This window comes from Cololabis saira, chromosome 15 (genome assembly GCF_033807715.1).
Source record: "Cololabis saira isolate AMF1-May2022 chromosome 15, fColSai1.1, whole genome shotgun sequence".
Taxonomy (NCBI): Eukaryota; Metazoa; Chordata; class Actinopteri; order Beloniformes; family Belonidae; genus Cololabis; species Cololabis saira.
The window spans coordinates 27,025,471-27,038,991 of record NC_084601.1 but is presented as its reverse complement, the minus strand read 5'-3'; positions in this window follow the sequence as shown (position 1 = coordinate 27,038,991).

Here is a 13,521-nt window from a genome sequence, read left to right as displayed (position 1 = left end):
AAGTAAAAAGTACCCATTAAGAACATTACTTAAGTAAAAGTATAAAAGTACCTCAACTTAAATATAATAAAGTACCAAAAGTACATGGTGTAAAATGTACTAAAGTACAAAAGTACAAAGTACAAAGTACAAAGTACAAAATTCAAAGTACATTTTTGCAAAGAAATGAAGAATCCAAGAATTTGCTTACAACTCTAAATAATGGTGATATCATTCTGACCCCTTTAGCGTTTGTTTCCATTACCCCATTTTAATTTCTCCCTTTGCTCATCACTGCTGCTGTACCCCATTGGCCCCGCTGACAGGTACACCCCCAGCCTGCCCTGTAGTATGCAGTGACAACATTAAGCAACCCCAGCTGATAAAGGATGAGACTTTTGAACTTTTAAATGCCAAAACCACCTTAGAAGGGGTGGAATCAAAGAATGGTGCGCATGGACACGTGTCGGCTGCCGCTCAAGGCTGATTTATGGTTCCGCGTTACACCAACGCAGGGTCCGTACCCTACGGCGAGGCTCTGCGTCGATTTAACGCGGAACCATAATTCAGGCTTCAGTCCTCATCGGTACTCGACGCGACGACGGTTCCTCCGGCCTTCCGGCCCGCATCTGCGGCGCAACTCTCCCGGGAGCTGCGGCTCCTTCTCGGTATATTCACGCTCCCCCCTTCCTTCCCATCCGCCTTATGGTTTCACGTTAAATCGACGCACACCTTACGCCGTAGGCTACGGCGTAGGGTGTGCGTCGCCGCGTACCCTACGTACCTCAGCTCTGCGCCGGTGTAACGCGGAACCATAAATCAGCCCCCGCTGTGCTGTTCTTTAATTTGTAGCGAGTAACGACGTGTCCAATTTTAAATATAGCGGATTAAAAGTACGATTTTTTTCCTTGAAAATGTAACGAAGTAAAAGTAAAAGTACAGAAAAATGAAAGTATCAATAAAAGTACAAATTCTCAAAAATCCTACTTAAGTACAGTAACGAAGTACTTGTACTTCGTTACTTTACACCACTGCTGATTTCACCGCCATGTTTCTTGGTTTTTTCCATAGTTGCTCCTGGTTTTAAGCTTGGATTGTTGTTTTGTTTTGCAACCTGCCTAGCAGTGCTTTCTGTTAAATAAATCTAAATTTTTTTGGAACCGCCTCCATCTCCTGCATCTGGGTGCTACACACCCAAGCTGTGACAGAATGGATCGGCCACCTCTGGACCCAGCGGGGGATTATATTACCCTTTGAGTATTTCCGCCGGGAGGCAGCAAAAACAATGCCATGTTGGCCGGAGGAAGAGTCTCCCTTCTGGGGAACGTGCCTTGCTTTTGCTAGACACAACAGCATTCAGGCCCAGGCAAAGATCGAGACGTTGGCGGTGAGGACAGTCCCTTCCCTTCCCTTCCCTTCCCTGCTCCAGGTGTGTTCCCAGAAGTGCCCTAACCTGTCTTTGTTCCCTTGCCTGTGCCAGAGCCGGCGACAAGGCCCCTGACCGAGGACTCTGCCCAGAGCCCAAACCCCCTGAACTCTGTCTGTGTCTTGGCCTAAAAAAAATGTATATAGATATTAAACAAAATAAAAAGAATGGCCAAAATAATAAACAGTCATGAAAATAACATTAATGATTTCGATGGTAATTCTGACAATAACAATGTTAGTTATTATCTTAGTTACTGCTACCAACATCCATTTCATATTGAACTGTCGTAGATCCCCCTCTGACACACTGGCACCAACTGCAACTAGGGGAGGAGCAGCCCAGGGGGGACCTGCAGCTGCAGGGTCCATAACTCCCTAATACTGCACCACTGCCAACAAGAGACTCGGACAGGACCCCAAGCACCCCTACCCCATTGTGCCCCCATCCATAGCAATATCACCACCAAGGGCAACCAACCCATCAAACGTCAAATCTACACAGCCCAGCAACAGCAGCAGTAACCCCACTCCCGCTGTTCATCTCCTGCCAATCAGAGAAAGGGAGAAGAAGATGGGGAAAGAAGATAGAGAGGAAGGAAAAAACCACAGGGACTGCACCAACCCCAGAAGGTCCAAGATAGCCACCACCCTTGGCTCATAACCTGCAAGACGCCCAATGGCTTTCCCTCCGACAAAAGAGGCACAGCCCACAACGGAAGGCGGTACAGGGCTAGCTGCACTGCATCCCCTGACACGCAAAGGATGCACCCAGCTAGCAACTAGTCAACCACCTGGGCAGAACAGTGCAGGCACACCAGAGACAGTGCAGGTCACCCCACATCTTTCACAATTTGGTGAAATTCCCACAAGGCTGTCCGAGTTATTGCTATTATTGGGTTTTTGAAGCAGAGATGATGTGTGTAATGACAAAAATTTTGGGGCCTCCAGACCGTCTCCTAATTTACATTTTATTATAGCCTTCTAGTTTTTCCAGTAATATTGTAAGACCATTGAGTCTAGATATTTGAACGACGAGAGTGGAGACTTGATGGGTATCATCGAGAAAAAGATAATTTACAATGGGAAGTATGATGAATTTTACTGTGGAAACTCTACCAATAAGATTTATAGGTAAACTCATCCAGCATTTTAGTTTTTTTTTATATTGTTTCTAAAAGTAGATTGCAGTTAAGACTAACTGTGACAGCTTAGGAGAGATTTTAATATCAAATTAAAGCTGCAAGCAGTGATGAACGGGCCCTCGCACCCTTGTGCACGTTCAGGCGTGCTGCAGTGGAAGCGCTTGTATGACTTGCATGTAGATGTCTTCAGGCCTGGACATTTAGCGGCTGACACCACCCATGACTCTCTATATCAAACCATTCAAAAGTTATGGCAGAAAGTAGGAACTATCAGATATCGACCAATCAGATGAAGGGGCGGGGCTAATTTGCAGCAATTATGTTCAAGGACACAAAACTGAGTCAGATATCACCCACGCAGAAAATCGGAACGATCACATATCGACCAATCAGAATAAGGGGCGGGGCTAATTTGCACCAATTACGGTGAAGGAGACAAAACCGAGTCAGATGACACCACCCATGACTCTGTATGTCATCCCATTCAAAAGTTATGGCAGAAAATAGGATCTATCAAATATCGACCAATCAGAAAAAGGGGCGGGGCTAATTCATGCCAATGAAGGCCAATTACTCAAAACCGAGTCACATGACACCACCCACGCCTCTCTATGTCAAACCATTCAAAAGTTATAGCAGAAAAAAGGGACTATCAAATATTGACCAATCAGAAGAAGGGGCAGGGCTAATTCAGGCCAAGTACTCAATACCGCGTCCGATGACACCACCCACGACTCTTTATATCAAACCATTGAAAAGTTATGGCAGACGGTAGGAACTATCAAATATGAACCAATCAGATGAAGGGGGGGGGCGCGCTTTTTGCCGTCTATCGTTGCCACGGTAACGCTTTTGACTGAGAAAAGTAATGTGCTTCGTCGCAGGATGGATACGCACATCTTGATGTATAACACACCTGGGTGCGCGTTACGGTTCGGGCCAAGAAGCCGCCAAAGAAATGGCATAAATTGCGGCAAAATTACACAATGAATTCAAAATGGCCGACTTTCTGTTTGGTTTCGGCCATGGTGCCAAGAGACTTTTCTTTAAGTTGCGACATGATACAAGTGTGTACCAATTTTCGTGCATGTACGTCAAACCGTATTGTGAGGCTTGAGGGACGAAGTTTTCTAGGGGGCGCTGTTTAGCCATTAGGCCACGCCCATTAATGCAAACCATTAAATATCAAATTTATCGCCAGGCCTGGCTTGCGTGCAAAATATGGTGACTTTTGGGGCACGTCTAGGGGGGCCTTCCTTTCGTCGGAAAAATAAAGAAGAAAGAATTCCTACAGATACAATAGGGCCTTCGCACTGTAAGTGCTCGGGCCCTAAATATATAATATTGTCTGTATTAAGTGAGAGAAGTGCAGTGTCTGTTGCCACATCTCAACCGCTGGAGTTCAGTGGTAGGTATGGTGGACTTAGGCCAGTTAATAGAGTAATCTGAGGTATCGGAAAAAGAACGGATCAGGTTGATGGTTTGGAGAAGCGATTTTGTTAGAGTTTGAGGAGGATATCGGCATATAAGCTGATTTTATGGGTCGTATATGCCGTCTTGATTCCTAAAAAACTACTTTGATTTATGACTGCTGCAAGATGTTCTATAAAGCTGGACATCCTTGCCTTGCACCCCTGTGTAAAGTGAAGTGCTGTGATATTAATCCATTTGTGGTGTCTGTTGCCATCTGTGATCTGTAAAGAATGCCTATCCAATGAATAAATGATACACCAAAGCCCAATTTTTTACCTGTTTTGAAATAGAAATTCCCAATTAACTTTGTCAAACCAAATACCAACAATTTTAATCCTTATGGGGCTACCTTGTTTTCAATTCAATTCAATTCAATTTTATTTATATAGCGTCTATTACAATAGAAGTTGTCTCTAGGATCTTTCCAGAGACCCAGAACATGACCCCTGAGCAATTATTACATAAACATAACATAAACAATGGCAGGTAAAAACTCCCCTAGTGGGAACAAAACCTCAAACCAAACAGTGGCAAGGAAAAACTCCCCTTTAGGAGGGAAGAAACCTTGAGCAGGACCTGGATCATAAGGGGGGACCCTCCAGGTGAAGACCAGCTGGGCAGAGCAGGAAAAGAGAGAACAGACAGGGAGAATGAAGAACAGAGAAAGGAGAGGCACAGATGGCTAACTGGTGCACTACAGGGATGACTATATAAACAGATGTAGACAGCAGACACCGAGATGATCAGAGGGGGGGACTGCAGGTCAGCATGCAACTCCTGAAGCTCTGGCCTGCAAACATACACAAAAGAGAAAAAGAGGGGGACTCGTTCATTCGTTTGAAGACGTTCAAATGAACGCGTTTATTTCTGTGAGGATGTTGAACCGAACGCAACATATTTGCAAATAAAGAACTTGAACGTGAACTTGATCAGATCTGCAGATCACGAACTGGAATTTGAACTGTTCAGATTATGTGAGTTTCAGCTTCACTGTTTAGGTCCGTCAGACGATGATCCGCTTATCATTATCTGCGGGAATTTTACAAATGGTCTCCCAAAGAGTCCGACGGTAAGAATCTAACCCTTCTGTGCAAATGATGTCCACCTGCGCTGAGAAAACAAGTCCCAACGTCTGCCTTGTCAACTACGTCATGTTGAGTTAAAGCATCCGTCCAGTGTGAGAAAATATCTGCAAGTCCTTGACAATCACAAAAAGTAATCAGGAAAGACCACGAAGACCCCAACAGCCCCAAACGACCCCAGCAGTGGAATCCAGCAGTGGAATCCACTAGATTTGCGTTAGCTCCGACCACTGAGTTTGACGAGTGAAACTGACAGTTTTACATTTACATTTCATGATTCAGCAACACGAAATCATTAATTAAATGTGTCATTAATTAATTAAATGCAGTTTTACATTTCATGATTCACACACAACACGAAATCATTAATTAAATGTCATTAATTAATTAAATGCTGAAATAATAAATATATATTTTTACTTAAAATGAATTGTATTTTAATTAATTAATGACATATTTCATTCTAATTTTAATTAATTAATGACACATTTAATTAATTAATGATATATTTCATTCCCATTTTAATTAATTAATGATGTATTTATTTATTTAATTTTGGCACAAAAAATCCTCCATATGATAATGGACTACATTGTTGGAGATTAACAGCCTCTGAGTAAAGTTGAAAAGCCACTAGGACAATACATGATTGTATACAGTGAACAGTTTTAGGATAGGGTGGCGTTTCATTCTAACTTCTCACCTAAAAATATTGAAAAGAACTGAATTTGAACTAGTTCAAAGTGAATATGGAGAACTATTCATTTTTAAACTATGTGAACTGAACTTGTAGTGAAGTAGTTCATGAGAAGTATGAACTTGCACAACACTGCTATGCCCTTTATGCAGAGAGTCTTCAAAACTGGTCTACAAAACCCAGTGAGTCCCGTCACCTAATGCTTCGTCCATTGCTTTAGTGCGTCTGTGGTTTTAACAGCAGGGTTGATGAGGATCGACTCACTTTTGGAGCAAGCCCCTGGTGGTCAGTCAAGGAGCTCTTTCTTACCGGCAGGATCCCACCAGACTAGTGAGCTAGATATAACCCTCAGGGTATGCTCCGGTGTGTGTTATTGTGTGTGTGTGTGTATATACAATGATTGGAGTAAATTGCTGAAAGATAAGCTGCTGTGGTGAGTAGTTGACATAGTGATATAGTGTGACAGCTGTCTAGACAACTATAGATTACTGAAGATTTGTCTTGGCAATTATTAATATTTTCAAATATAGGTAGAGTGTATTGGCTGATGCTAAAGCAGTAGTTGAAAAGCTGAACATGGTGAGGATTACAAATAGTGGCAGCAGATCACTTAATGATATCAGTTTATTTGAACAGACAGGCGCAAGGTAAAGTGAACAACACAGTCGGAGTGAATCTGAGGTCAGCACATCGTAGACACGTGAAGACTCCATGTTAGGAAAGTAACCAGGAGCAGCAGCTGTGTCTGAGGTTATGAAAATAAGTTTCAAAGTACACAGTGTGTGTTTCAGTAGTGCATGTGATGACAATTAGAGAGCAAATAAGACACAAAGCAACATTTCAGCTCAATAATTTTTCATGTGATGACACTTTTCTTGTGTATTTTTGCTCCCCTTCTCTTTAAAAAATTCCACACCACATACAGGAAAATAAGTTTAGTATCAATCAGTGCAATTATGAAGGTCCATCCATCCATCTTCTATCCCCTACAGGGTCACAGGGATCTGCTGGAGCCTATCCCAGCTCATTACAAGCTAAAAGCAGGGGGGCGCCCTGGACAGGTCACTAGTGCATCACATTTATGGACTAACAACCATTCACGCTCGCAATCACACCTACGGGCCATTTAGAATCATCAGTCAACCTAACCATGTCAAGGATGGTTGTTTGAGGACCCAGATGCAGGACTTCCAAAAAACAGGGTTTATTTAACAAAAAAAACAAGAACCAAAAGCGCTGCTTGGCAGGATCAAAAAGGACAAGGATCATGAACAGGAAAACTGAAGACGAGAACATGGAGGGAGCAAACAGTACGGACAGACAGAGAGCAGGGAAAGACAAGACCAGATATACACAGGGGATAACGAGACACAGGTGCGAACAATCAGGGCAGATGGAAAACAGGCGGGGCAGAACAGAAAACACAAACTGGGGGAAATGTCAAACTCTGACAAACCATAACTACAATGAAGGTGAGCTTTATAAATATAACCTCTGATTGGTTTTTCTTCTTTAGTTTTTTTACTATGAACAGCACTTGTGGAGGAAGCAAGTGGCTCTGGCAAACCATGTGAAAGCCTTTTTGTAACAACTTTGAATTTCACACGCGATTGCATTTTCAATTTCTGTCACTTCACTTCTCCAAACATCTAATGCAACCAGAAATACACACACACACACACACACACACACACACACACACACACACACACACACACACACACACACACACACACACACACAAAACTATGGCAGGGCGCCACTCGGTCCTGCATCCTGGTGTGTCACTGCACGCCTCTAAATTATTCAGTGTCACTCAAATATTGATATGGAAATCACAGCTGACTGAACGGACAGCGAGCAGAGGAGAAGGCAACAAAGATCCTCCATCGTCCTTCGACCATCCTTTTCTTTTACCCTATTTGCTCCGATTGACAGACACTTCTTACCAGAAGCTGCTCATCCTATCCATTTCACCCAGGATACATTGAATGCTAAAAAAAAAAATTGCCTGGCTATCCTCTAAGTACATCCAAAGCAAGCGGAGCCACAATTCTGCTGTGATCTGCAGGAACGTTGCAGGAAGGTAGCTTCTTTATGTGCTGCGCTGGTACCAGGTTAACCCGCCTGCCTAACGTCTCCGTTAACCTGTCTGCCAACGTCTGACACATTTGCGTGATGAAGTCATGTACATGCTTCGTATTTTGGGTCAGAAAGTTTGGTTATATTTCACCAAAAAGGACAATACTAGGGCCAGGTGCAAGGGCGGCAGCTTGATGATTACAGTTAAGGAAGTGATGACAGCCAGCGATTGGCTGAGCCGACTGCCAAACAATCATATTAGAAATATATCTAATGCGTGATATAAACTCCTGGTGTGGTACAAACCAACCCCAGCAGTTGTTGAACCAGGCTGTAAGTAGGATTATTTCTGCTCTAAAGTGGACATTTTAACATGGGCGTCAATGGAGATTGACTCGCTTTTGCAGCCACCCTCTATCGGTCAGTCAGACAATATATATGTATATATATATATATATATATATATATATATATTAGGGATGCCCCGATACGGTATCAGGGCCAATACTGCTCTCATATACTCGTACTCGCAAAAATTATCCGATACCACGCACCGATACCACTTCATTGTTGTTGTAGTTACTGATTAGTGACTCTAGGGGGAGATGTTGAGCTGCCGTCAGCGTGGTGATGAAAAGAGAGTGATACCCATGAGTGAGACTGGCAGAGCCATTTCAGGCAAGATAGCAACAATTAATGCAAGTGGGATGTCAGCAGTGGGGACATATTTCCAAATAAGAGATGACGACAGAAGCAAAGCAGACTGCAAGCTACGTGCTGCTAAGGTGTCAAGAGGAGGAAAGGAGAATATGTCGTTTTTTTTTGTTTTTGTTTTTATTTATTTATTTCGATCATGTGCTCAATATGTACACTCATTCATAGCATATCGTGTAATCATTTAGATCGAAAAGGAATAGGCTGAAGCTCTGAGCTTATAAATGACTACCCTTTAACCTTTTATACCCTTTAATACCAGCAACTTGATAAAACATCTCAAGACGCATCATAAAGCTGAGTATACAGAGTTTGCTAATGCTACTGCAAGACCACAACAGCCAACATTAGCTCAGGTTCTGCTGGATGACCAGCTACTGTCAGCTACAGTCAGCTGGAGAAGACAAAGGATTTCACCGTCTGCTCGACGCACTCGAGCCGCGATAGTATGTTTCATTGATATATTATATCTTTTCTCCAGTGTGGAGACTTTTTATTTACACAAAAAGATTATTTTTTGTTTAAAATAGTTATTCTACTCATTTTATTTATTTTTATTGAATTTATCTGTTGCAAATAAAACCTGTCTTCCAATTCATTGCATTTTTCATAGCATTTTTAGCCTAGTTATTTTTGTGGTAGAAGTATTGTATCGGTACTTGGTATCGGCAAGTACACAAATTAAAATACTCGTACTTCTCGACTTCTACGAGCCGTTCAGAATCTGCGCCTATCGATACGTAACGATAGGCGCTCATTTCCATAGGTCGGCCTCCGCTGCTGAAAGCAAGCCCACAACTCTCTCACTCACTCGCGGTGGCTGAGCAACGAGGGCACAGTAAAAATTAGGTTTTGCATCGACACTTACCCCTTATCAGTGCCCACAGTACGGACCCAGCAACTGCACATGAGTCAGCGGTAAGTGACGTTATTTTTTTAATGTTATTTATATTTGTCTACAAGTATGATCTTTGCATGGGCTAAGTATTTACTTAGCTCCGGAGCAGCGGGGCCCCGGACCGGACCGGTGAGGAGCCCCGGTCCCCAGTGGCTCCAGTGTTCCCTAACGGAGTGTTAGGTAACACCGGAGCTCTATTAGTACCGTAATACATTTTTCTTCTGTTCATGGTTTCAGATCTTCCAAGCAATGCACCTGAAGCTGTTCAACGACACCTTCAGAAGACGGTCCTTCCTTGAGCCAGAAATAGTGCATAAATGTTATTTATATACAACTTATGTTCTTTTATTTTTTTTAACAATAAGGTTGCTGTTACAAACCCATCTGTCTAGGGGTAAGGTGAGTAGGTAACATGTTTAAGGAGGAACGGAAACTATGGTCAGAGTATGAAGTTTTATTACAAACTCTCCTAAAAGTGTGCTTTAGGCACGTTTACAAGGTTGATGACTCTATAACTAAAAATAAAAGACAATAAACATAAACAGAATCAAAAGGGCAAAAGCTTTACGTAAACAAACTCTCCTTTCCCAAGGGAGAAACAACACAAAAGTTTAACATAAACAAACTCTCCTTTCCCAAGGGAGAAACAACACAAAAGTTTAACAGTTAGTGGTTAACATGTATACATAGTAGCAGCGGGTCGGAGGAAGACCATAAGGGTGTTCCTCCTCGATTGTCAGGTTCAGACTGAATATATAGTACTCTGGGCACCCATGGCCACTGGGTGTCACATGACCGGCAACCAATAGGACAGCCAAGGGGTGATCAGACCCTTAACTACTGCCACCCTTTGCTGATGGCATTAACAAGGCAAACAGACCTGCAGTGGAGCAAGAACACATTATACACAATAGAAGGCGCTCTCTATTCTATTATAATGGTGTTCATGAAGACTCAAGTGTTCAGCAATACACAGACCTCATATAAATATATATACATATATACTTTAGCCAATAGATATATATTATATATATTTATACTACAATACCACTAAAATCATAATACCAAAACTAAATATAATAAATAATAAACACAGCGACAGCAGTCGACGTAACAGTTGCCATTTGTGAAAATTCAGTGTTGTGATTTCTTTACAGTTAACATGATTCATTTGTCTTGTAACATATGAAATGATGAGGAATCTGAGTAAATAACTGTGGTGTAACTGTTTAGAATTCAATTAAATCTTCCTGTGTGAATTAGTGTGAAGACGTACGGAGCCCCTAAAGGGACACGGATTTTTTTTTTTTTATGTATGAGTTTTAAGCGTGCGCGTGAAACCTTTACTTTAAGTTGTTTTCGTGAGCACGTTAAACGTTTATGCACTCACTAAAAAGTTTCACGCGCTCTCGCAAAACTTATAAGTAAGCCCCTAAAAGTTGTTCTACGTGAGCACGTAAAAACAAGTGCATGGGAGTATTGCTGGAACAGGAGACCATCCAGTTGCGCCCTGCTCTGTTTATGAATGGAAATGACATTACAGGATTTAGCTGAGCTATATTTTAACCTGGGACTCCATTATAAGAACATTACCACTTTGCTTGCAAGTAAACAACTTTACGTGCTCACTTAAAGGTTTTACGCGCGCGCGTAAAGGTTTCACGCGCACGCTTAAAACTCATAAAAAAAAAAAAATCTGTGTCCCTTTAGGCTCCGTAAAGACGAGTTGACCTGGATCCCTCTTCATGTAACTAAAGGCTGATTTATAGTTCCGCGTTACACCAACGCAGAGCCTACGGCGTAGGGTACGCGTCGATTTAACGCAGAACCGTAATTCAGGCTTAAGATCCGTTTAAACCGTGTAACTGAATGCGAGCGTCTGACTATCGCGTCGAGCTGCGTGACATCGGACGCTCTCTGTCCACACTGAAACTGTTAAACTCGCGGCCAGTTAGGACAGTCCAATACAAAAAAAACAAAGCAATGGAATTTATTTTGTCGCCAGAGCTCCCTCGAATGGGACACGCTTTGTGTACAGAGCCGGCTCTTCTGGCCGGAGCGAGGCTTTGTTCCCTCCCCTGTTACACGTCATTCAAGCAGCCAATCAGCACAGAGCCTCATTATCATAACCTCCCCTCCCCTTAGAATCCAGCATAGAAAATGAGCTTATAAGCGGTAAAACTAGAGACATGGCCCACAGGCTGAATTTCTGTTTTATGTAGAAAAAACAAGCTTTAGATTGTTTTTAAGACATTCAAGGCCTGTTTAAAATATACATTAAATGCCATAATAGGTCCCCTTTAATAAGTAATGTGAATGCTGGCTTAGATGCCTTTGTCACATGGTTTAAAATGAACAAGTTATCTCTGAATATAAAAAAATTTAATTTTATTATCTTTAGTGGCAAAAAATCATACAACAAGGATTTATCTAAAATTACAATTGAGTCTACAGAGATGCCCCAAGTATCATCTACAAGATTTCCAGGAATAATTATTGTTGAGCATTTGTGTTGGAGAGAACAGGTTTATTGTGTTTAGTAAGAAAATAAAAAAATCTATTGATATAATAAGGAAATGAAGAAGTTAGACACCTTGTTTCTAAGCAGTGTCTACTTACTCTTTATTATAGTCTAATCTATGCTCACCTTTCATATCGTAATATTGTTTGGGGGAGTACATTTACAACTACTCTCCATAAAATCTTAATTCTCCAGAATCGTTTTGTAAGACTTGCATCTCGATCTGTCTGGGATGCTACTGCTGCTCCCTTATTTAAAAATCTCCAGATTCTTACTATTTATGACATCAACAGTTACCAAATATGCATTTTTTTTTACAAGATATTTTCCTCAGAAGGAAATGTTCCTGAGCACTTTAGGACATACTTTGCTACAAACTCTCAATTTCATTCTTACTCAACACGGCAGGCCCTTAGCCCTACATCCGCCTAAATGTCTGGAATCTAGAAGCCAATTTTTGTTTACGTATAGAGGTGTCAAAGTCTGGAATAGTTGGTACCATATTGCAAACAATTGTAGGTCCCTATCCATCTTCAAAAGTCGCTCAAGACAACATTCAATTCAACAGTGTAGCCAAGAAAGCTCTTGCTTTTCCCACTGTTAATGTTTCTTTTGTACTTCATATTCTGTGTTGCCACTTGTTCAGCATAATATTCATATTTTCATGATCATGTCTTTATAGGTCAACAGTAGTAGTAGTTTTTTATTTTCATTCATGTTCTGCATGCAATTTTTATGATGTATTTTAATTTTTTTTATTTTATGATTTTGTATCCTCATAACTATATTGATAAATGTTATTAGGTGGGGGCTCCTCATAAGCCTACTGGCTTGCTCGCTCGTCCCTGCACAGTTTCTTTTAACTGCACTTATTTATATATGCACTTATGCACTTATTTATAAATAAAACTAAACTATGTGAACACACTGCTATGATCTGCTAAGATGAGATAATGTTGAGGTGACATCACTTCCATGGTTCTACCTGTGACTGAAATCTACAAAAGAAACCAGTCTCCTTGACTCTAATGCATACTCTGATGAACAAGGAATCTTTAGCATCCTTTAACTAATATTATGGCATGGTATCTACTCAGTGGTACATATTGGACAGACTATATTGAAAACAGTTCAGGGAAGCTAAGGCATCCATTCATTGGAGCTTTTCTTTAGTTTTAATAAACTAAGCTTTATGTCTCCACCTGTACTCTCTGACTGGCCCCACCATGGATACTGATTATCCAGTTTACTGCAGTGAAAAACCAAAGAAAATAACAAAACAATGTAATAAAAGCAGTGTAAAGGGCTGTGGAAACACTGAATGGATGGATGACAGCCCACATTTGCTGAAGTACTATTTTTAATTACAATTTTATTTGGAAAAGACCAGTATAAATGCCTGTTATTATTGATACACTCATATGTATTGGAAATAAGGATGCTGTTGTCTCCACAATTTTTTACACACACTGATTAAATAGCTTTATTCTGAGCTCACAATACTG